At 43.0% G+C, this 23,408-nt stretch overlaps 1 pseudogene; it reads left to right on the forward strand.

Moving 5' to 3' along the window:
- The first annotated feature begins 16,808 nt into the window (after nucleotides 1-16,808).
- Nucleotides 16,809-17,929, forward strand: LOC143406370 (heterogeneous nuclear ribonucleoprotein A3 pseudogene; annotated as a pseudogene).
- The last annotated feature ends 5,479 nt before the right edge of the window (nucleotides 17,930-23,408 follow it).

The following is a 23,408-nucleotide window of genomic DNA, read 5'->3' on the forward strand; positions in this document are numbered from 1 at the left end:
CCACATCTCAGCAGTCTCAGTTGCTTCATCTTTGGACACTTGGGAGGAATTATTCGTATTGTGTTCACCCAAAGTGTATGGCAATTAGAACTGTGGCCAGCACAGAGTAGGCCTTAGGAAATTGTTAGTTCAAGAAACTTGGAAGGTGATGGGGATGGGGCTCAACGGTAGAGTGCTCACCTAGCACACGTGAAGCACTGAGTTCGATCCTCAGCACCACATAAAAATAAATAAATAAAATAAAGATATTGTGTCCATCTACAACTAAAAAATACATTTAAAAAAAAGAAGAAGAAGGAGCAGGAGAAAGAGAAGGAGAAGGAGAAGGAAAAGGAAGAAACACAGAGGTAGCCACTCTTACGGCTGAGGCAGGAGGATGGCAAGTTTAAGGTCAGCCTCAGGGACTTAGCAAGACTGTCTCAAAATTAAAAGTGGTATAGCACCATGGATTCATGGATTCAATCCCCAGTACGGAGAACGGGGAAGGGACTCAGAGATTCAGAGAAGTAAAATTTCAAGCAAGGCCAAGAAACCGCAGCACAGCTGGTGTGGTCTATGCAAAGCAGCAGGAGTTACTGAAGACTTCTAGAAAGAAGGCTTACTGAGCATTTCAGATTTCAACAGTTTTTTTTTTTTTTTTGTACCAGGGTCTGAGTCCAGAGGTATTTAATCACTGAGCCAGATCCCCAGCCCTTTTTATTTTTTGAGATGGGGACTCAATAAGTTGCTTAAGACTTCGATAAATTGCTAATGATGGCCTTGAACTTGCAGTCCTCCTGCCTCAGCCTCCCCAGTTGCTGGGATTACAATTGAACACCACCATGCCCGGCTCAACAGTTCTTAAAAACAAAGATAAATCAAAAATCAAACAAAACTGCTGTGTCTGATATCTGGATAATCTTCTATACTTATCCCAAGGCTTTGATATCTTTTGGACACACCCAAAGACACGGATATTTGGACACTCAACAACAGAACAAAAGATCATATTCATTAGGGATTCTCTTTCCCAATTCCTCCTAACTACTTTGGCACATCCCCAGACCCTGCATCTCTGAGCGTTCTCAGCCAACACCTCCACTGTGCCATGACCTTTGACTCATTAAAAGATTTCCCACTTTAGTTTCTCTAGAACCAACTTCCCATATGTTGTACCTTCTTCTTTTTATTTTATTTTTTAGTTGTCAATGGACCTTTATTTTATTTATACGCAGTGCTGAGAATTGAACCCAGTGCCTCACACACACGAGGCAAGCACTCTACCACTGAGCTACAACCCCAGCCTGGCTTCATGAATTTTTTTAGCAACATTTTTTCATTTTATAGTCCACAAAGAAGGGAAAAGAGCTTCTAAGTATAATATCTATATTTAACTTTGCAGAGGGACCTTAGTGTGGAAGGCTGGGAATCTTTAAACTAGATGAAGACATTTGACTTGGGCTGGGGGTATAGCTTAGTAGTCGAGTACTTGCTTACCATGTGCAAAGTCCTGGGTTTGATTCCCAGCAAGGTGCACAACAAGAAGTTGGTACTTTACTGATCCTATACTTTCAGAATTCACAGTTAAGTGATATTTAAAAAAAAAAAAAAAAAAAAAAAAGTTTGGGGGAGAGGGCGTGTCTAAAATTGGTCAGTTTTGCCAAGCAAGAATATTTGCCAAGGAACAATCATCTATTACCACTCAAGAGCGTAGAAAGGACATGATCTCAGAATATAGGATTGCCTTTTAAATTCAGTACAATAAGCTTTTTGGAAAGGGTCCTAAATTGCCTTTGATTTTTCTCATTTCTCTTCTCTCTTGGTTTGGCCCCTGGGAACCATGGAACCACAAAGAGCCGCAGAGCCATCTAGTGGCAGATTATTGTCACTGCACATGCAAATGACCCCCATTTCGCAGTCCCCCAAAGGGTTTACTCACACCTGGGGTTTCTCCCCAGTGAGGATCAGCCATACCGCTTTATGAAATTTGTTAAACTTATTTTATAAATATTACTACAGCTTTGGACTTAAAAATATTGCCTCACTATCAATCTGAAGGTTGAGCTTCCAATCATTGGAGGTGATGCTGAGGACTGTCCCAGGGGGGTTGGCCTGAGCTAGAGCTTCCCACTGGGTGACTTCCCCTTGGCTTCCTCTTTCCACTGGTGATAAATAACAGTGGACAGGCCTGTTCCCAAGACAAAGAAAAGGGTACATGTCATATATTTGCCACCATTCCTGATAAGTAAACCGTTGATTGATGCTTCTAGAAAGATAGTGTAGTCCACCCAAATGGGCTAAGGGAAAAGGCTTGCCATGAGAAATGGAGCAGCGTTCCAGAAAACCTCTGAGGCTTTTAAAAATTGTCTTAGCTTTCATCCAGGTGTGGTGGCACATACCTGTAATCCCAGGTGCTCCGGAGGCTGAGGCAGGAGGATGGCAAGTTCAAAGTCAGGCTCAGTGACCTAGCAAGGCCCTAAGCAACGAACCCTGTCTCAAAATAAAAAATAAAAAGCACTGGGGATGTGCTCAGTGGTAAAGTGCCCCTGGTTAAATCCACAGTACCAAAAAAAAAAAGTCTTAGTTTTCAGATTTTTTGAATAGAGATCATGCACATATTTTTTATGATCATTGAAAAAACTTTTTTTTCCCCTCCAGCACTAGGGATTAAACCCAGGGCCTGTACACACTAGGCAAGTTCTACACCACTGAGCTACGCTTCCAGCCCTAGATTTTTAAATTTTCTTTCTTTCTTTCTTTCTTTCTTTCTTTCTTTCTTTCTTTCTTTCTTTTTTTTTTTTTTTTTTAAACCGGGGATTGAACTCAGGGGCACCCAACCACTGAGCCACATCCTCAGACCTATTTTGTATTTTATTTAGAGACAGGGTCTCACTGAGTTGCTTAGGGCCTCGCCATTACTGAGGTTGGCTTTGAACTCCTGCCTCAGCCTCCGCAGCCTCTGTGATCACAGACATGTGCCACTGTGTCCAGCTGATTTTTAAATTTTTGATGCTATTGTATGTGATGTTTTTTTATAATTCATTTTGTACACCTCCAGCCCCACTTCCTACTCTTAACAGCGGTCATACCAGGACGGGAGTGGGGGTTAGGTACATAACAACATGGGCAATTGCTCCTTTCTAAGAATAAAGTACTTTAATAACTCAAGAATTTATATACGTTAATATACATTTCTTTTGTCATCAGGAATGATAAAACCAAAGGGCATTTTAATTAAATTGCTGAAACATAATATCAATAATAACTTTAGATCATACTGTTTACATGTTGTGAAGACCTATTCAAGTTTGAACTTTTCATTAACCCTTTCCTGCTGTCACAATGTTCCAACCCAGTCTCAATCTTTGCTCAGAATCTTTCTTTCTAATTCACATTTAAATGAAGTGAGGGCTGGGGTTGTGGCTCAGTGGTAGAGCGCTTGCCTAGCACATGCGAGGCCCTGGGTTCGATCCTCAGCACCACATACAAATATAAAAATAAAATAAAATAAAGGCATTCTGTCCATCCACAATTACAAAAAAAAAAAAAAAAATTTAAAGAAGTGAAGACTGTCTCAGTAGTGGATGCTGTTGTCTCTCTGGCAGGTGTAACAGAGACTATTGTCTCTGAGGTAGATGGTTTTTAAAAAATATTCATTTAGTTGTCGATGAACACGCCGTGTCTTTGTTTTTATGTGGTGCAGAGGATCGGACCCAGTGACTCCCACACGCGGCAAGCGTCTGCCACTGAGCCCCAGCCCCAGCCTTCTGCGGTCAGTGCCGCTGCCCCAGTGACAGAGCTGTCATGTCTGTGGAGGATGCTTTGCTCCCTGCGGAGGATGCTCTTGTCTCAGTGCTGGACATTCTTGTCTTGGTGGCAGGCTCTGTTGCATGTGTAGTGGACCCTGTTGCCCGTGTGGTGGATGCTGTTGTTGGGGAACACTGTTGTCTCCGTGGTGCGTGCTGTCGTCTGGGTAGTGCTGCTGTTGGTGTCCTGCCCAGGTCTTCTATCAGTCCGGTGTGCCCGCTCCCCTGGTCACCCTGGCCAGATAAAGCTCATGGTCACACCCTTGGAGGACTCTCTCAGCCCGTGGAAGCTGCCTTTCCAGGAACTGCCCGGGACTTAACCCCCAGACTTCATGGCCACGGACTGACTAGTGGGTGAGGCACAGAAACCCAGCCTCCTGACCTGGAGACGGACACACTCTGCAGTGCGGGGTCAGACTGTGGTCAGGCTCTCCTGTCTGCTGACTCCTTCCCCTGCCCTGTTCTACCTCCCTCACCTGCTTACCTTTCTCCCCTTCCCTCCATGAGTCAGTTGCTTGAGAATCCCTGCCTCGGTCTCTATTCCTGGGGACCCGACCCAGGCCTCTGCTGTGGTGTAGATGTGATCTGAGTGTGTCCCCCAAAAGTCCATGTGCTGGAAGCTTGATCCGAATGTGGCACTGTTGAGAGGTGGTGGGACCTCTAAGAGCTGGGCTAGGTCATTAGGGGCACTACCCTATTATGGGATTAAGTAGTTGTCTCAGAACCCTCTTAGGCTTCGTGTGGTAGCACATACCTATAATCCCAGTGATTTAGGAGGCTGAAGCAGGAGGATTATAAGTTTGAGGCCAGTCTCAGCATCTTAGTGAGGCCCTAAGCAACTTAATGAAGTTGCTTAATTTAACCCCTGGGTTCAATTCCTGGTACAAAAAAACAACAACAAAAAAGATCCAGTCTAGTTGTCTTGAGACTATGTTGTTATAAACTGAGGCTACCCATGTTTCTTGGCCCCTTCTGCAAGTGATTGTTTTCCTTTCTGCTCCTCTCCCATATTGTGACACAGGCAAGGAGACCCTTACTAGAGGCCAAAAAGACAAGGCATTCAATCTTGGACTTTCAGCCTACAGAACTATGAGACAAATAAACATCTTTTCTTTATTAAGTACCCAATCTCAGGTATTTTATTACAGCAACAGAAAATGGACCAAGTCAGCCTCTTACAAGTGGGTCCCCTTTATCAGGGCTGATCTGAACCATCTGTGATTTTGAGTTGTGGTCAGAATTAAGCAGTTGGAGTAGAGCTGGGGGAGACACTTTGGTTGATGTTGGGGCTCCTAAGGAGGGGTGCCTATTAAGAGCTAGGACGAGTGATTCTGCAATCTGTATACGGGGTAAAAATGGGAGTTCATAACCCACTTGGATCAAAGTGTGAAATATGATATGTCAAGAACTATGTAATGTTTTGAACAACCAACAATAAAAAAATAAATAAAAATAAAAAAAGAGCTAGGAAGAAACACATCTTAGAGAGAAATTCAAGTCTGATGCTAGATATGTCTGACCCTACAACCTGGGCTTACGATTATGACCTACTTATATGACTCTTCACTCTCTGCCTATAAAATTCACTTAATTTAAAACTGAGACTAAAAGCCTAAGAGTCATCTTCTTTCATTGACATAGCTCCCATGGTGCTGGAAGGCCAGGGTTCTGTGGCCAGGAGAGCATCCTTACCCTTAGGCCCCCCTGAGTCTGCTGAACTGGCCCACTTTGATTCAGTCCAGAAAAGAGAGAGTGTTGGAATGAAAAGAAAAAAAAAAAACAAACAAACTTCTCCTGAAAAACTAACTGGGATTCTTCTGAGGGCAGGACCCCAATGGCCTTCTAGAAGGTTCTACTTCTTAAAGGTTCTACCATGGTGGTGCATACCTATGATCCTGGATACCCAGGAAACTAAGGCAGGAGGACAGCCAGATCCAGGTCAGCCTGGGCAACTTAGCAAGAGCCTGCCTCAGAATGAAAAATTAAAGGTTCTGGGGGTGAGGCCAGTGGAAGAGCACCCTGGGATTGATCCCCATTCTCTCTCACACACACACACACACACACACACACACTTCACGGCTTCTGACATCACCACACTTTGGGGGTCACCTCAAGCAGTATCCTCACCACAGCAAGCCCGCCCTCGGCCTGTCTGAAGCTTTTTCAGAACCCTGGGCCCTGTTCCTGCCCCTCCTTTCACAGTGATAAGGCCCAGGTCTCCCTCTTCCTCGCCCCACCCGCCTCTTATCATCCACAGGTGAGTCTCCCACACAGCTGTAGCTCCTCTAATCTCCTCTTGGCATCTGCTTCCTAGAGAATGAGAAAATGCATGTCTGTGTGTTTGGAATTTTTGGCAGTAGAGGTAGGCAGTGCCCAGGACTTGGAAATTCTATTAATTTGTTCAGTTTCACCAGGGAAATGAAGGCAGCAAACATCAATTGAAGAAAGGAGTTGTTCCTGGCTGGAGCCTAAGGATGAGTCAGGTTATGCCCAGCAGAAAACCCAGGTGACGGGGAGAGGCAATGGCCAGGGCAGCATGGTTGAGGTAAATTCTACAAAACTTGCAAATTGATGAGGAAGAGAAATAATATCCTGAAGTTCTTCTTCTTCTTCTTTTTTCTTTCTTTCTTGTTGGTACCAGAGATGGAGCCCAGGGGTACTTAATCACTGTTTTAGTTACTTTTGCATCACTGTGACCAAAAGGATAACAAAGAGAAGGAAAAGTTGATTTGGGCTTAGGGTTTCTGAGGTCAGTCCATGGTCAACTGACTCCATTGCTCAGGGCCGGAGGTGAGCGGATCATGGTGGCAGGTGTGGAGGAGGGAAGCAGCTCAGGACGTGGCAACCAGGAATGAGAGAGCAAACTCTGAGCTGCACTCGCCAGGTGCAAAATAGAAATCCCAAGCCGTTTCCTCTAGCCACAGCCGATCTGCCTACGGTCACCACCCACACGTTGGATTCTGAGCCTGATCAGATCTGATCATTTCTCCTCTGAACATCCTCAGGTGGTCTCACACCTGAGCTTGGGGTGGGGTAAGAAACTCATATCCAAGCCATGACAATCACTGAGCCACACCCTCAGGCCTTTTTATTTATTTATTTTTTGTTTTGGGACAGAGTCTCACTAAATTGCAGAGTCTGGCCTCAAATTTGCCATCCTCCTGCCTCAGCCTTTAAGGGTCCCTGGGATTATAGGAATCTGCCACAGGGCCTGTCTGACAGCTGATGCTCTTGCAGTGAACATCGTGTCCATCACAAGCAGCTAAAGCCAGGGCTGAGCAAAAAATCAAGAAACAAAAACAGAAAATTTGAACTTCAGCAAAATTTAAAAGTCGTGTGCATCCAAAGGCACCTTCAAGAAAGTAAAAAGATGGGCTCAGTGGTAGGGTGCTCGCCTAGCACAGTTAAATAAATAAGTAAAATCAAGGTATTGTGTGCAGCTACACTAAAAAATAAATATTTTTTTTAAAAAAAGTAAAAAGACAATCCATAGATTGGCAGAAAATATTTGCAAATCATGTATTTAGTTTAGCATCTTCACCATACAAAGAACCCTTACAACTCAACAAGAAAAGACAAATAATAATTTGTTACTAAACTTCAGACAATGACTGCAGATCCTGCAGGGAGACCTCAAACCATCTAGAGATTTTCTTCATTTTTTTATTTTGGTGGTGCTAGGGGTGGAACTCAGGACTACGTGCATCCTGGTAAGTGCTGTACCACTGATCACACCCCCTAGAGGGTGGCTGGGCCGGCCCCATGGCACCATGGCTGAGGCAGGAGAATCGTGAGTTCAAAGCCAGCCTCAGCCACAGTGAGGTCCTAAACAACTTGGTGAGAGTCTGTCTCTAAATAAAACACAAAATAGGTCTGGGGATGTGGCTCAGTGATTAAGCGCCCCTGGGTTCAATCCCCCCCATCAAAGAGAGAAAGAAAGAGAGTGGGGGAGGGCGGGGAGGAGGAGGGAGAGGGGAGGGAGGAAGATAGGCTGGTTTTATCATACAGGACAACCATGACACAGCCTCTTTTACTTAATTAAAGGACACCAGGAATTGAGCCCAGGGGCATTTTTACCATTGAGCCACATCCCCAGCCTTTTTTATATTTTACTTAAAGACAAGGTCTCTCTGAGTTGCTTAGAGCCTTGCTAAATTGCAGAGGCTGGCTTTGAACACATGATCCTCCTGCATTAGCCTCCTGAGCCACTGGGATGACAGGCGTGCACCATCAGGGCCTGCTAAAAGAGGGTTTTTTTGGGAGGGTGGTAGCAGGGTTTGAACCCAGGTGCACTCACTCGACCAAGGAGTCCCACCCCCAGCCCTATTTTTTATTTCATTTAGAGACAGGGTCTCACTGAGTTGCTTAGTGCTTTGATGTTTTGAGGCTGGCTTTGAACTCGCGATCCTCCTGCCTCAGCCTCTGGAGCCACTGCGATGACAGGCATTCACCACCACGCCCAGCCACCCTTTTCTATATTAAAATATTATTATGCACCAGCATTGGAAGCAAAGGTGCTTCACCTCTGAGCTATGCCCCCTGCTGTTTTTATTTTTTTATTTTGAGACAGGGTTTAGCTACCTTGCCCAGATTGGCCTTGAACTTTTGATCCTTCTGCTTTAGCCTACTGAGTAGCTGAGATTACAGGTGTGTTCCCTCAAGCCCAGATAAAATAATTATTTAAGCACCCAGGAAATACATAGATTATTTGTTCTGGTTATTAAAAAATATTTAATGTCTTTTTTCTTAACATTATTATTTTTTAATATTTTTACTTGTAGACGGACATAATATCTTTATTTTTTATTTTATTTTACTTTTTTAATGTGGTGCTAAGAATTGAACCCAATGCTTCATACATACTAGGCAAGCGCTCTACCACAGGGCCACAATCCCAGCCCCTGGTAACTAAAATTTTTAACAACATTAAAAAACCATTCCATCACATTCCCAGGCTCCTCCTCAGGGGTCTGGCCTTGGTCTCTTTCTTTGCATTTACATCCAGGTGTGAATCACTCTTCACAAGCTCCAAACAGAGGTGGACAAAAAACCCTTTCTTAATTTTTTTTTTTTTTTTTTTTTGTACCAAGGTTTGAACTCAGGGAACTCAACCACTGAATCACATCCCCAGCCCAATTTTATATTTCATATAAAAATATAAGCACTGAGTTGCTTAGCATTTCGATGTTGCTAAGGCTGGCTTTCAACTCGAGATCCTCCTGTCTCAGCCTCCGGAGCTGCTGGGATTACTGGTGTGTTCCCACCTCATCTACCATTTTGTTACTTTTATTCTAGTTATTAAAACAATATGGGCTGGGCCTGTAGATCAATGGTAGAGCGCTTGCCCAGCACACGTGAGGCACTGAGTTTGATCCTTAGCACCACAAAAAATAAACAAATAAAATAAAGGCATTTTGTCCAATACAACTATAAAAAATTTATAAAAACAATGTATTTTCATTGTAGAGAATTTGTAAAATTAAAAAACAAACCCAGGAAAAAATTAAAATCACTTAGAGAAAAATTCTTCTTCTATTTTATGTTTTCCCTTCCATGTTTTATTCTGGGCTTATGTGTGTTTGTAGATATATATGTATATGTTTGGGGAGACTTCGAGTTTAAAAGTGTCAAGATGAGGAGATTTATTACATTTAGAAGCTTAGACAGGAACAAAACACTGAGTTTCTTAGAATGAGTGGCTTCTTGAAATAAGGTACACATTTATCTAATTTATCTCTCCCTCTCTCTCTCTCTCTCTCTCTCTCTCTCTCTCTCTATATATATATATATATATATATATATATATATATATTTATAAATACCTGGGATAGAATCCAGGGGCACTTAACTACTGAGCAACACCCTCAGCCCTATTTATTTTGAGACAGGGTTTCTCTAAGTTGCTGAGGCTGGCTTTGAACCTGCAATCCTCCTGCTTTAGCCTACCAAGCCGTATCTTTATTCTATCTCTCTATCAGTTATGTGTCTATCATGGATCATCTGCTGTCCTATTGGTTCTGACTCCCTGGGGAACCCTGACTTCTACAGTGGGGCTGGACAGAGGGTGTCCTGCTTCATTGCCAGAATGTCTGCTTTATTCTGGACTCAGTGGGGAAAGAAAAGATGAACTCACAGTGCTTCCAGGAGTGGGTTCCGTTTTTATAAACTATGGCCTATGAAAATCTACATAAATTCAAATATTTGCTGGGGTCTGTCCTGTGTTTTTTTTTTTTTTTTTTTTTTTTAGTTTGGTTTAGTTTATTGGTACTGAGACACAGGGGCACTTTGACACTGAGCTACATGCTGAGTTCCTTTTATTTTATTTTGTGACAAGGTCTTGCTATGTTGCTGAGGCCTGACTTGAACTTGCAAACTTATTTTTAAGCTCTCAAAGAAAATAAAACCAAACATGCACTACAAAAAAATTAATTGAAGGAGACAAAATAGTTGATGCACAAACCGTGGTCTCCAGATGAGAAAGCTTCACTACAATCTGACAGGGCAACAAAAGCAGTTAGGAGACACTAAAACTCCAGTAGGGGTTTTCAATGCTTCCTACACTGCATTGAGAAAAATAATGAATTGTGCCAAGAGAAGGTACCATCCAGAGACAATTCACCCTGTAAGTTGTGAAGAATTACTCTAAAACACATGGTATGTGAAAAGGTAGACATTTGTAAAACACTTTTCAGGAAGAACTTAAATATTTCCAAATTAATTATTTTTTAAAAAAACTCAAAATGTAGAATACAAAACTATAATACTCCTAAAAGATAACAAAGGAAAAACATAGGTGATCTTGGATTTGGCAATCACTTTTTACATATAACAGCAAAGGCACACTCCATGAAAATAATAACATGGACTTAGCTGAAAGTAAAAACTTCTTCTCTGTGAAAGACAATGTCAAAAGCACAAAAGACAAGCCACAGACCAGAAGAAAAAAAAGTACACAAAGGATATCCTTAAAAGGACTGTTATTTAAAATATACAAACAACTTTTAAAACTTAATGATAAGAAAATACACATTCCAATTAAAAAACAGACCAAGGACTTTAACACCTCTTAAGCAGATGGTAAATAATCTTACAAAAAGATGTTTTTACATCATATGCTATCAGAGAAGTGAAAACAATGACATTCCATTACACACCTATTAAAGTGGCCAAAATTCAGAACACTGACATCACCAAATGCTGGAGAGGACATGGAGCCACAGGAACTCTCACTTATTGCTGGTGGAAATGCAATAAGACAACAATCCTTGGGCCGGGGCTGTGGCTCAGTGGTAGAGCACTTGCCTAGCATGCGTGAGGCACTGGGTTCGAGTCTCAGCACCGCATAAATAAATGAATAAAGGTCCATCAACAGCTAAAAGAAGAAAAAGAAAAAGGGAGACAACAGTCCTTGCCCTCGAGAAGCTCAGCGTGCACCGGGAGAGACGGAACCATGAAGTCAAGGAGACTTTGGGAAGAATGTTGTCATGATCTGGATTGTAAAGGTTGTCCCCAAAGGTTCCTGTGTTGAAGGTCTCCCCCTGGTGAGACCTTCAACACAGGAACCTGGTGGCTCTACCGGGGGGGCGGGGGGGGGCGGCCTAATGGAAGGAAGCTACATCACCATGAGGTGAGTGGCCTTGCTTCACCATACCCCCGACCCCATACCCCCACCCCCATGATGTGCTGTCTCCCTGCAGACCCCAAAACAAGGGAGCCAGCTGACCAGGAGCTGAAAACACTGAAATCATGAACAAGTTGATTATCTCAGGTATTGTCACAGTGATGGAAAAGTGATTAACACAAAGGCAAAATGCAACTGGAATTTTTGTAGATGGTTGAGTGCGTTACACGAAAGGCATTATTGATATAGGGAGCATCTCACGTAAAAACAAGGAGAGGGGCTGGAGCTCAGCACCACATAAAAATAAATAAATTAAATAAAGACAATTAAATTTATTTTACAACTAAAATAATATTGAAAAAAGAAAGACTGAAGATGTGGCTCAGTGGTAAAGTACCCCTGGGTTCAATCCCCAGTACCAAAAAAATAAAAAAGAAAAAGACAAGGGGACTGTGGCAGATACTATTCGTTAGAGATCATCTAATACCTATTCTCATCTTTCTTACTAAGTAAGAATAATATAATTTTGATTTAATTATAGGACATCCACTTGCCCAGTGATAAAAACCATCCTTCCTAGAGCTTTTTTATGAAATATTTTTTAAAATTGTAGATGGACATGACACCTTTTTTGGGGGAAGGAGGTATGCTGGGAATTGAACTCAGGGACACTTGATCACTGAGCCGTGTCCCCAGCCCTATTTTGTGTTTTATTTAGAGACAGGGTCTTGCTGAGTTGCTTAGTGCTTTGCTGTTGCTGAGGCTGGCTTTGAACTCGTGAGCCTCCTGCCTCAGCCTCCTGAGCCACTGGGATTACAGGTGTGCACCACTGAGCCTGGCTACAGTATTTTTAATTAATGAATTAATTTAATGAGGTGCTAAGAGGCAAACCCAGTGCCTCACACGTGCAGGGCAAGTGCTCTACCACTGAGCCACCACCCCAGCCCATCTCCTAGGTTCTTTGCGGCCATGGGTAGTCATACAACTAAGACCCCACCAATGACATGGAGATGGGTTCCAGAAAGGGCTTTTGAATAAATTATTTTTGAAAGGAGAAAACTTGAACTAGCAAGTCCTTTGCTCTTTGCCCTTGCCCTTGCCTGGAATACGGAGAAGATGCTGGAGGTCGAGCAGCCAACTGTGACCAAGCGGGAATGAGTTGAGGATGACAGTCATGAGGAAAGACAGATGGAGCTTGGGAGAAGATGGAGGGACTTGGGCCTGGCATCAGGAAGCCACCGTACAAGCCCTGGGAGGCCCATCTGGACTTCTCTATGACAAGAATAAGGCCTCTCTTTGGTTAAGCCACTAGAGACTGGATTTACTTGTTATATGGAGCCAAACTGACCCTTTATATAAGGCCTGAGAAAGCCAGATGTTTTAATCTGGAGAGCTACAAGTGTCAGGGGACTGGAGAAAGTGTTAGAGAGAGGACGAGACTGGGTCAAAAAGGAGCTTTCGCAGGGCAGAGGTGCATGCCTATATTCCCAGTGTTGTGGGAGGCTGAGGCAGGAGGATCACAAGTTCCAAGCCAGCCTCAGCAACAGCGAGGCCCTAAGCAACTCAGACCTTATCTCTAAATAAAATACAAAATAGGGCTGGGGGGCTGCTCAGTCGTCGAGGGCCCCCCGAGTTCATTCCTGTTACAACTCTCCCCCAAAGAAGGAATTTCAGGGCTCTGATAAGGAATTTGGGCTTTATTCTGGGAGTTTCTCCTACCTGAATAATGTATAAATCAACTTTTTTTTAAGGAATATATTTATTTTAATCCTCTACCCCCACCCTGTACTATCCATTGAAAATATTTTTATTGTAACGTACAAAATAGAACACTGTGTATAAACTCCCGACAGAACTGTAGGACCTATTTTATAAATAAGAATTACAGCTATCAGTAATTTGATGTGACACATGAGGTTGTCTTGCTGAAATAAAATAACCACTCAAAACAAAGAAATAATCCTGACTTTGAGTTTGCCCTGCTTGTAGACAGTGGGTCATGATGACTCTATTTCTCTGCAACTTTTCTCTATTTGAATATCTACAACCTCTGGCCTTAGACAGTAGTATGGACCCTGGAGTTGGCTGCCTAAGGTAGATTCAGGGTTTTAGCTGTTCATCTTGGGCAAATGATTATACCTCTCTGAGCCACAGTTTCTTAGAAGGAAAATGGTGTGGTGGTGGTATCTTGTAGGGAGAATGAAGTGAAATAATTCATGTGAAGTACTTAGGACAGTGCTTGAGTACTAATAGAAATACTGGAAGGAGGAGGAGGAGAAGGAAGAGGAGGAAAAGGAGGAGGAGGAGGATGACGACAACCATGCTGGAATGTCACCAGCCTTCACTTGGTTCAATTGCAAATGTTAAGCATGGAGTCCGTCTCTGTTCTTTTCTTATTTGTCCATGACAATTAAAATGAGTGCTGTCTCATTTCCATGATGGTCACAAACACAAACCAAAAACTTGGGAATTGTGATAGTCATTGACTCTGTTCACCAAGATTTCTATTTCTCTGACTTTGAGCACCTAATTTTTTTTTTGTCTTAGAACTGTGGGCTGTGCCAGAGCATTTCATTGCTGCCTTCTGTCATGACAATCAGCTTTATTAAAAGTGAGAGCTATATTGGTAGCATCCTAACTTTTGGAGGGAGGTGACATGGAACAAAGTACCAACTGATGTGTAATGGACATGTACCATGAAATAGCAATACACTCTATTGTTATAAAACTCTGAGATTTGGGGGCTCTTTGTTACTACAGCATAGTCTCGCCTGTACTGTCTAATTTCAGGGATGGTACTGTAATATAAAAAAGTTATGAGGATGGTCCAGTGCATGTTCATATAAGTTATCTGGAATATTAAAACAAAAACTGGAATTATAGTAAGTATGGTAATATTGTGGTTGTGTAAGAAAATATTTATAAAATTGTAGTTTTACTCTAAGACTAAAAAAAAAAAAGTTCTCACATCTGCGACCTACTTTCAGATGGTTCAACAAAAGTGCAACAAAAAGAGCCAAAGGTGAGCCAGGTGCAGCAGCCTACACCTGTGTCTCGGGAGGCTGAAACAGGAGGCACTCAAATCTGAGGCCAGCCTGGGTAACTTAGTGAGGCTCTGACTCAAAATTAAAAGGGACTGGGGACGTAGCTCAGTAGAAGGGCCCTGGGTTCAGTCACCAATGCTGAAAAAAAAATAATAAAAAAGAAGAGAAAGAAAGGAAAAGGCCCAAAGTCAACAATTTGCAATTCTAAATGAAGCTGTACGTGCTGTTCTTGCCCCTTCTCTGCAGGTTTGAAACTCAAAGAAAGGAAATAAAAATTATCCTGTAGAACTCAGGGGATCTCGAGAGTGTTATTATTTCCTGGTTTGAGAAGCAACTGCAGCTAGTGGGAGGGCCGTATTTGTCCATCTTCTGTAGCTAATAACACAGCAGGTGGGGGAATTTATAGAGAGGAAGCTTATCTTTGCACAGTTCTGGTGTAAGGCCAGGAGGCTGTACCTGGTGACGGCCTCCTAGTAGGTGCAGGTCATCACAAGACGAGAGATGAGGTCAACGTGTACCGTATCCTCTGGTCTCTCTCTTTTCCTAAAGCCACCAGTATTCAACCATGGGGCTCCACCCTGATGCCCTTATCTAATCCTAATCACCCCCCAAAAGCCTCACTTTGAGAACCATCGCTGGATCAAGTGTCCCCCTCCTAACTACCTCACAGAGGGGATTAAACTACAATAGGGTTTTGGAGGAAACCAACCTCATCCAAACCCTCACCACCAAACAAGCAAACAATCACACTAAAACCCCCAGCAGGGCGCTGAAGTATACCTGGTAGAGAAGCCACAGGATCAGATTCTTCATCCAAGGATCAATCTGGAAACACAACAACTTGGACCTGTTTGTGGCAGGGATCTAGGCATGAGTGACATGGGGATCAGGAGGGGGCACTGGAGGTGGGACATATTTGAGAAGAAGAGTGGACAAGTCTTGAGCTGGTGGCCAGTTGCTTTCCTCTAAAGTTTATCCCTGTGCTGACCAATACAGTGGCCCCCGGTTTCATATAGATATTTAAACTTAATTAATAATGATTACATTGAATTAAAAATTCAAGGCTAAAGGGGTAGCTCAGTGGTAGAATGCTTGCCTAGCATGCATGAGGCTCTGGGTTCAATCCTCAGCATTGCAAAAATAATAATTAGGGCTGGGGCTGTAGCTTAGGGGCAGAGTACTTGCCTAGCATGTGTGAGGCACTGGGTTCGATCCTCAGCACCACATAAAAATACACAAATAAAATAAAGGCATTCTGTCCATCTACAACTACAAAAAAATTAAAATAACAATAATAAGGATAAATGAATACATAAATTAATTAAAAATTCAGCTAGGTGGGGTGGTGCATGTGTGTAATCCCAGCAACTCAGGAGACTGAGGCAGGAGGATTGCAAGTTTGAAGCCAGGCTCAGCAACTCGTCAAAATCTTGTCTCAAAATACAAATAAAAAGGGCTGGAGATGTAGCTCAGTAGTAGAGCACTCCTGGGTTCAATCCCTAGTACCAAAAATAAATAAATATTTTAAGAAGAACCTAATTAAAGACTCAATGCCTCAGTCACATTAAACATATTTCAAGCACTCAGTGACCATGCTCAGCATAGTAGCCTGTTTTCTGTTGCTTTCTTGCTCATAATCTCTTTTCTTTACAAAATGACCATCCTCAGGTATTTTGTTATAGAAATACAAAATGGACTAAGATAGCAACAACCACCAAACCTAAGTGAAAATACTATCTATATAGCTCTGTAATTCCACTCACAGAAGTAAATATTATGTCAGGAAAATGGTGTGGTGGTGGTATATTGTAGGGAGAGTGAAGTGAAATAATTCATGCTCAAGAATGGTCTTTGCTGCCAGATGTGGTAGCTCATACCTGTAATCCCAGCTATTGGGGAAGCTAAGGCAGGAGGATCATCTGAATTCTGGAGTTCAAGACCAGCCTAGAAAACTTAGTGAGACCCTGTCTTAAAATAAAAACAATAAGCCCATGGGTTCAATCCTCAAAAAAATCTTTGAGGATTTATGTATAATAACCTCAAACTGGAAAGAATCCAAATGTCCATCAATATCCTATAGGATTCCATTATTAGGAAGTTCAGAAACAACCAAAAGGAATCCATGTTGATGGAAGTTAGAAAAACATGAGCATTAATTAGGTGGGTGCGGATTGGCAGTCCATTTTGTATTTCTATTACGAAATACCTGAGGATGGTCACTTTGTAAAGAAAACAGGTTATAAGCAAGAAAGCAATAGAAAACATTCCATGGCTTGATCTGGGTGGATGTTTCACAACTATCAAAAATGTAAAAACTGATATTGAACTCGAGTTGGAAGAGACAAGTTCGGGCTCAAAATGGAGGTAAAACCGCTGCCCAGAGGCCCCCAGCGGGATTCCGGCCATCACCATCGCCGCTGGGAGGAGGGCCGCGGTCCAAAGGAACCAGAGCAATTGAGGAAGCCGTTGATTGGTGGTCTGAGCTTTGAAACTCCAGATGATAGTTTAAGGGAACATTTTGAGAAATGGGGCACACTCACAGATTGTGTGGTAATGAGAGACCCCCAAACAAAATGTCCCAGGGTTTTGTGACTTACTCTTGTGACTTACTCTTGTGTTGAAGAGGTGGATGCAGCAATGTGATTCCGCCACCCAAGGTTGATGGGCGTGTGGGGGAACCAAAAGAGCTGCTTCTAGAGAGGATTCTGTAAAGCCTGGTGCCCATCTAACAGTGAAGAAAATGTTTGTTGGTGGTATATAAAGAAGATACAGAAGAATATAATTTGAGGGATTACTTTGAAAAGTACGGCAAGATTGAAACCATGGAAGTTATGGAAGACAGGCCGAGCGGGAAGAAGAGAGGATTTGCTCTTGTAACTTTTGATGATCATGATACAGTTGACAGCATTGCTGTTCAGAAATCCCACACTACTAATGGGCCTAATTGTGAAGTGAAAAAGGCCCTTTCTAAACAAGAGATGCAGTCGGCTGGATCACAAAGAGGTCATGGAGGTGGATCTGGCAACTTTATGGGTCGTGGAGGAAACTTGGGAGGTGGTGGAGGTAACTTTGGCCGTGGTGGAAACTTTGGTGGAAGAGGAGGCTATGGTGGTGGAGGTGGTGGCAGCAGAGGTAGTTACGGAGGAGGCGACGGTGGATATGATGGATTTGGAGGTGATGGTGGCAACTATGGTGGAGGTCCTGGTTGTAGTAGCAGAGGAGGTTATGGTGGTGGTGGACCAGGATATGGAAACCAAGGTGGTGGATATGGTGGTGGAGGAGGATATGATGGTTACAATGAAGGAGGAAATTTTTGTGGTGGGAACTATAATGATTTTGGAAATTACAGTGGACAACAGCAATCAAATTATGGACCCAGGAAGGGGGGCAGTTTTGGTGGAAGAAGCTCTGGCAGCCCCTCTGGTGGTGGTTATGGATCTGGTGGTAGAAGTGATGGATAGGGTAGCAGAAGGTTTTAAAAACAGCAGAAAAGGGCTACAGTTCTTAGCAGGAGAGGGAGCGAGGGGTTGTCAGGAAAGCTGCAGATTACTTTGAGGCAGTCGTCCCAAATGCATTAGAGGAACTGTAAAAATCTGCCACAGAAGGAACGATGATCCATAGTCAGAAAAGTTACTGCAGCTTAACAGGAAACCCTTCTTGTCCAGGACTGTCATAGCCACAGTGTGCCAAAAGTGCATCTACTGATTAGTGCAATGTGGTGTCAATGAGATGTACATTCCTGAGGTCCTTTATCTGTTGTAGCTTGGTCTTTTTCATTACATCAGGTATATTGCCCTGTAAATTGTGGTAGTGGTACCAGGAATAAAAAATTAAGGAATTTTTAACTTTAAAAAAAAAAAAAAAAAAAGGAAAAACTTCCTAGAGCTGAACAGCAAAATCACCTTCTTAGAGAGGCCTGTCCTCACCTTCTTTGGGAAGTAGTTAACATCTTCCACTCTCCTGAGGCCAGACCCTGACTTCTCTTTCTTCGTGGTAATCATGACGACCTAACTGCCCCCTAGCTCAGGCTCCCATAACACAAAACTGCAGGCTGGGTGACGTAAACAACAGATACTTATTTTCTTAAATCCTGGAAGCTGGGAGTCCAAGATCAATGTTCTGGCTGATTTGGGATCAAGTAAGGGCTCTTTTCTTGGCTTGCAGAAGGCCACCTTTCTGCGGTGTGGTCACATGACCTCCTCCTTGTGCACTTGGAGGTAGAGATAACTCTCTGATGTTTCTTCTTTATATTTTTTTTCAGTGCTGGAGACGGCTCCCCGCTCTTGTGCATGCTAAGCATGCGCTCTACCACGGAGCCACGTCTCCTGCCCCCTGGCATTTTCTCTTATAAGGGGTTAATCCCATCAGATCAGGACCCCATTTTACCTTAATGACTGCCTTTTGGTCCCCATCTCCAAATGTAGGCATGCTGGGAGTCAGAGCTTCAATAGGTAAATTTTGGAGGTCACAAACATTCACTCTGCATGCCTATATTCCCGGCGGCTCAGGAAGCCCAGGCAGGAGGATCCCAAGTTCAAAGCCAGCCTCAGCAACTTAGTGAGGCCCTAAGCACCTGTCTCAAAATAAAAAGTAAAATTACTAAAGGACTGGAGGATGTGACTCAGTGGCTGAATACCCCTGGGCTCAATCCCTCATACCAAAGAAAAAAAATTCACTCCACAACACCAACAGGGCGTGTGTTTGGTTATTGATAGGTTTATCACCCATTTCCCCAATTAGAATCTAGTCACCCTGAGTGCAAGAACTTCATTTGGGCCACTGTGGCACCTCCAGCCCCAATCAGGAGCTTGGCATGGAGGAGAGCTCCAGCAATATTTGTTGAGTGAGTGAAAGGTGGATGATGGGGGTGGGGGGGGTGCGTAGTTTAGCAGACAAGTGTTACTAAGCCCAGCATCTGGAAAATGGGAATAGTGTTCCAGCTCCTCAGGAGGCTGAGGCAGGAGGATCTCGAGTTCAAACTCAGCCTCAGCAAAAAGCAAGGCCCTTAAGCAACTCAGTGAGACCCTGTCTCTAAATGAAATGCAAAATTGGGCTGGGGATGTGGCTCAGTGGTTGAGGGCCCCTGAATTCAATCCCAGTACCACCCCCAAAATGGGAATAATGGTAAAAGTCATTATCATTTTTTAAAACTTAAACTAAATTTATTTTTAGCTGATATTTAAAAACATAAAAGTGTACATGTTTATGGGGTACCCTGTGATGTTCTATTAACATGTATATATTATGCAGTGTTTTGTTTGTTGGTTTTGTTTTGTGGTATTGGGGATGAACCCAGGATCTGACACATGCTAGACCAGTGCTTTACCACTGAGCTACACCAGGCCAATGAGTAGTGTTTAAATTAGGCCAAGCAAAATAAAATACCAAATAGGGCTGGGGATGTGACCCTGAGTTCAATTCCCAGGACCCCCCTAAAATAATAATAGTAAAAATAAAAATAAATTAGGCTAAGCATATCTACATCCGCAAATATTTATCTTTTCTTTATGGCAAAGCATTTAAAATTCTTCTAGCTTTTTAACCATTTCTTAATCATTAGGGTATTTGGTATATCACCCAAAGTTTATGTCTTTAAATGACTTACATTGTGAAAGAGGAAATACTTTTAAAAATATATTTTTTTAGTAGTATATGAACACATAGTATCTTTATTTATTTATTTAATGTGGTACTGGGGATTGAACCTAGTGCCTTACACAGGTGAAACAGGTGCTTTACCACTGAGCTACAGCCCTAGGCTAAAAGGAGAGATTTTTTTTTTTTTTAATTTACGTTGTTGATGGATCTTAATTTTATTTACTTATATGTGGTGCTGAGATCAAACCCAGTGCCTCACACATGCTAGGCAAGCACTCTACCACTGAGCCACAACCTCAGCCCAAGAGGAGGGATTTTTAATGTGCATTTGCTGTATGCTGTAGAGCTTGTACTACGTTGGGTCATTCCCTGCTTCTTTTAAGAGAATTCTTAATTTCTCTCTCTGTGGCCAGCGTCTTCAATATGGGAGTGTGAAAGTTTAAGACTTGATTCTAGTCTAGGCTTCACCACTATTTTGCTCACGTTCCTGGTGATTTCCTTTCCTCCCATGCACCCGGCCTTTCTCAACTGTAAAAGAAAGGGTCGCAAGTAAACTAAGACCTTAGCGGCCCATTTACAGCTGGAAACTGGTGCGACTGGCTTAATCGTAGTTCTTCCTTCTAGCACCAGGGGGCAATCTAAGCAGCTCGCTGGAACAGGCTCCGCGCTACAGTAGCTGCTCTTAGATGAAAGGATGGAGGCCGAAAGGTCAGGCTCTCTGCTTTGCTTCCTGACTGCTCCCCCGACCTTAAGCTCAAGAAGTCTCGCTTGCTACCTATTCCACCAAAGAAAACAGGGCTGGATTGGCCATGAAATCTTGCATCTAGAGGCTGGGGTTATGGCTCAAAGGTAGGGCGCTCGCCTGCCATGAATGAGGCACCGGCTTTGATCCTCAGCACCACATAAAAGTAAAATAAAGATATTGCGTCCACTATAACTAAAAAAATAAATGTTTTTTAAAAATCTTGCATCCACTCGCTTTTGTATCTGTCGCGGGTAATGGATGTGGGGAGCCAGCCTGCAGCTAATAAATTGCCAAGGACAAAGGACACCCAGAACCAGGGACAACTGAGGTGAAGACGCAGATTCTGTTCAGAAAGAAACAGTTCTCTGGTACGACCTTGCTACCATGTTTCACGGGTGCAGTGTGAGGTTGGAAGGTCCTGGAGGCTGCGCACAGAGGAGGAGCCACGCCCCGAAGGCTGGGCGACTCACATGAAGTCCCAGCTTGGGCAAGTCACTTCCCTTCTACTCAGCTCTGTACCTGTGAAATGAAGAGGGACCTATACACAGCCACCTCCAGTACCATGACAGGTCGCTCTGACCAGCTGCGGGAGCTTTTCCCTCCAACTCCACGCACACGCCACCTCGAAATTCTTTTCAACTCTGACTGGTGAGAGTTGGTCCAGGAGGGGAAAGCTTTATGCTGTCTCTCTGAACCTTAGACGATTTCTGGAATTCCTTCCAGTGTGGTCATGGGGTTGTGACAGCAGAGACCCCTCTAAGGTTGACCAACTTCAGTGGCTTGGGATGGTTTGGCATCAGTATTTCTTTTCTTTCTGGTTTTCGCAGCACTGGGGACTGAGCCTGGCACCGCCCTGCCCAGCGGGCATCAGTACTGCAGTATATTGTACGTTGGGGAGAGACGGAGATGTTTTCTGCTTTACATGATTATAGTACTTGTCAAAGGTTGACAGGCCTGATGCTCTAGCCCAGTGGTTTAGCAGAAAGACTTTATTTTCATGGAAAGATTAGGAGTGAAGTACTGAAGTAATTAAGAGATCCTTAACTTTGTCCTTGACCTTTAAAACTTCTCTTGGAATTTTCAGATACAGGCACAGTTAGGCACATAGATTAAGTTTTTCAAAATAAATGTGGAGTGAACTCAGACTGTGTTCCTAGGTGATATATCCATCATATGACACACTCATCATCTATTTTAAGTTCACTGTAGGTGAAGGTGGCCTGATTAATAGTATTATTGACCTAGTAGTCAGAAGACCTGGCTTTTAGTCCTGGCTTCGCCCTTTACCAGCCAAGAGACTAAAACTCTCAGGGCCTCAGCTTCACCCCCACCATCTGTAAAATAGGGGTAATTATACCAGCCCTTTTAGTTCAGGTCACAAGGTCAAATGAGATCATGCCTCTGAAGGGACATTGCATGGGGCAATACATCATACAACTCCAAGGAAACATGATACAGATTTTTGTAGGGACCCTCTAGGGATATTTGTCATCTTAAACTCTGTCAAGGAACTCAAGATTTCTGGATTCTGATGTATCACTGGCACAAATGTTAATTACAGCGACTTTCTGGAAGTTCATTTGGGTAATAAGAATCAAAAGCCTTGAAAATGTACATGTCATAGTACATAGCATTAAAAGAGAACAAAATTATGGCATATACAGGTAAATGGATGGAGTTGGAGAATATCCTGCTAAGTGAAGTAAATTAATCCCAACAAACCAAAAGCTGAATGTTGTCTCTGATAAGTGGATACTGATCCGTAATGGGGGAGGGGGCATGGGAAGATTAGATGAAATTTGAGTGGGCAAAGGGGAGAGAGGGGAGGGAAGGGGGATGGGGACAGGAAAGATGGTGGAATGAGATGGACATCATTACCCTAGGTACATGTGTGACTGCACATGTGGCGCAACTCTACATCATGTACAACCAGAGAAATGAAAAGTTGTGCTGCATTTGTGTACAATGAATAAGAATGCAATCTGCTATCATATATACTAAATTAGAATAAATAAATAAATATTTTTTAAAAAATTGTACATGTCTCCAGGTGTGGTGGCACATGCCTGTCATCCCAGTGGCTTGGAGGTTGAGGCAGGAAGATTGTGAGTTCAAAGCCAGCCTTAGCAAAAGTGGGGTGCTAAGCCACTCAGTGAGATCCTGTTTCTAAATAAAATACAAAATAGGGCTGGGGATGTGGCTTGGTGGTTGAATGCCCCTGGGTTCAATCCCTAGTACCAAAAAATAAAAATAAAAAATAAAAACCCAGTAACAATGTACATTTCATATACCCACTAGAGCAGTTAAGATGTAAAAGGCAGATGATACCAAATGTTGAGAATTTGAAACAAACTTTCATGTTCTGTTTGCAGGAGCAATGATTTGTACAACCACTTTGGAAAACAGACAGTAGTCACCAAAGTTGATTATATGTATATATCCCATGACCCAAAGATCCCACTCCTAGGTATGTGCACGACTGAAATGTGTACATATGTCCACCAGAAGATACGAACTACAGAGTTCACTGCAGCATGCTCTTAATACCAAAAACTGGAAATTGAGAGCCAGATGCAGTGGCACATGCCTGTCATCCCAGCTACTGAGGCAGGAAG

Source organism: Callospermophilus lateralis, chromosome 1, assembly GCF_048772815.1.
Source record: "Callospermophilus lateralis isolate mCalLat2 chromosome 1, mCalLat2.hap1, whole genome shotgun sequence".
Taxonomy (NCBI): domain Eukaryota; kingdom Metazoa; phylum Chordata; class Mammalia; order Rodentia; family Sciuridae; genus Callospermophilus; species Callospermophilus lateralis.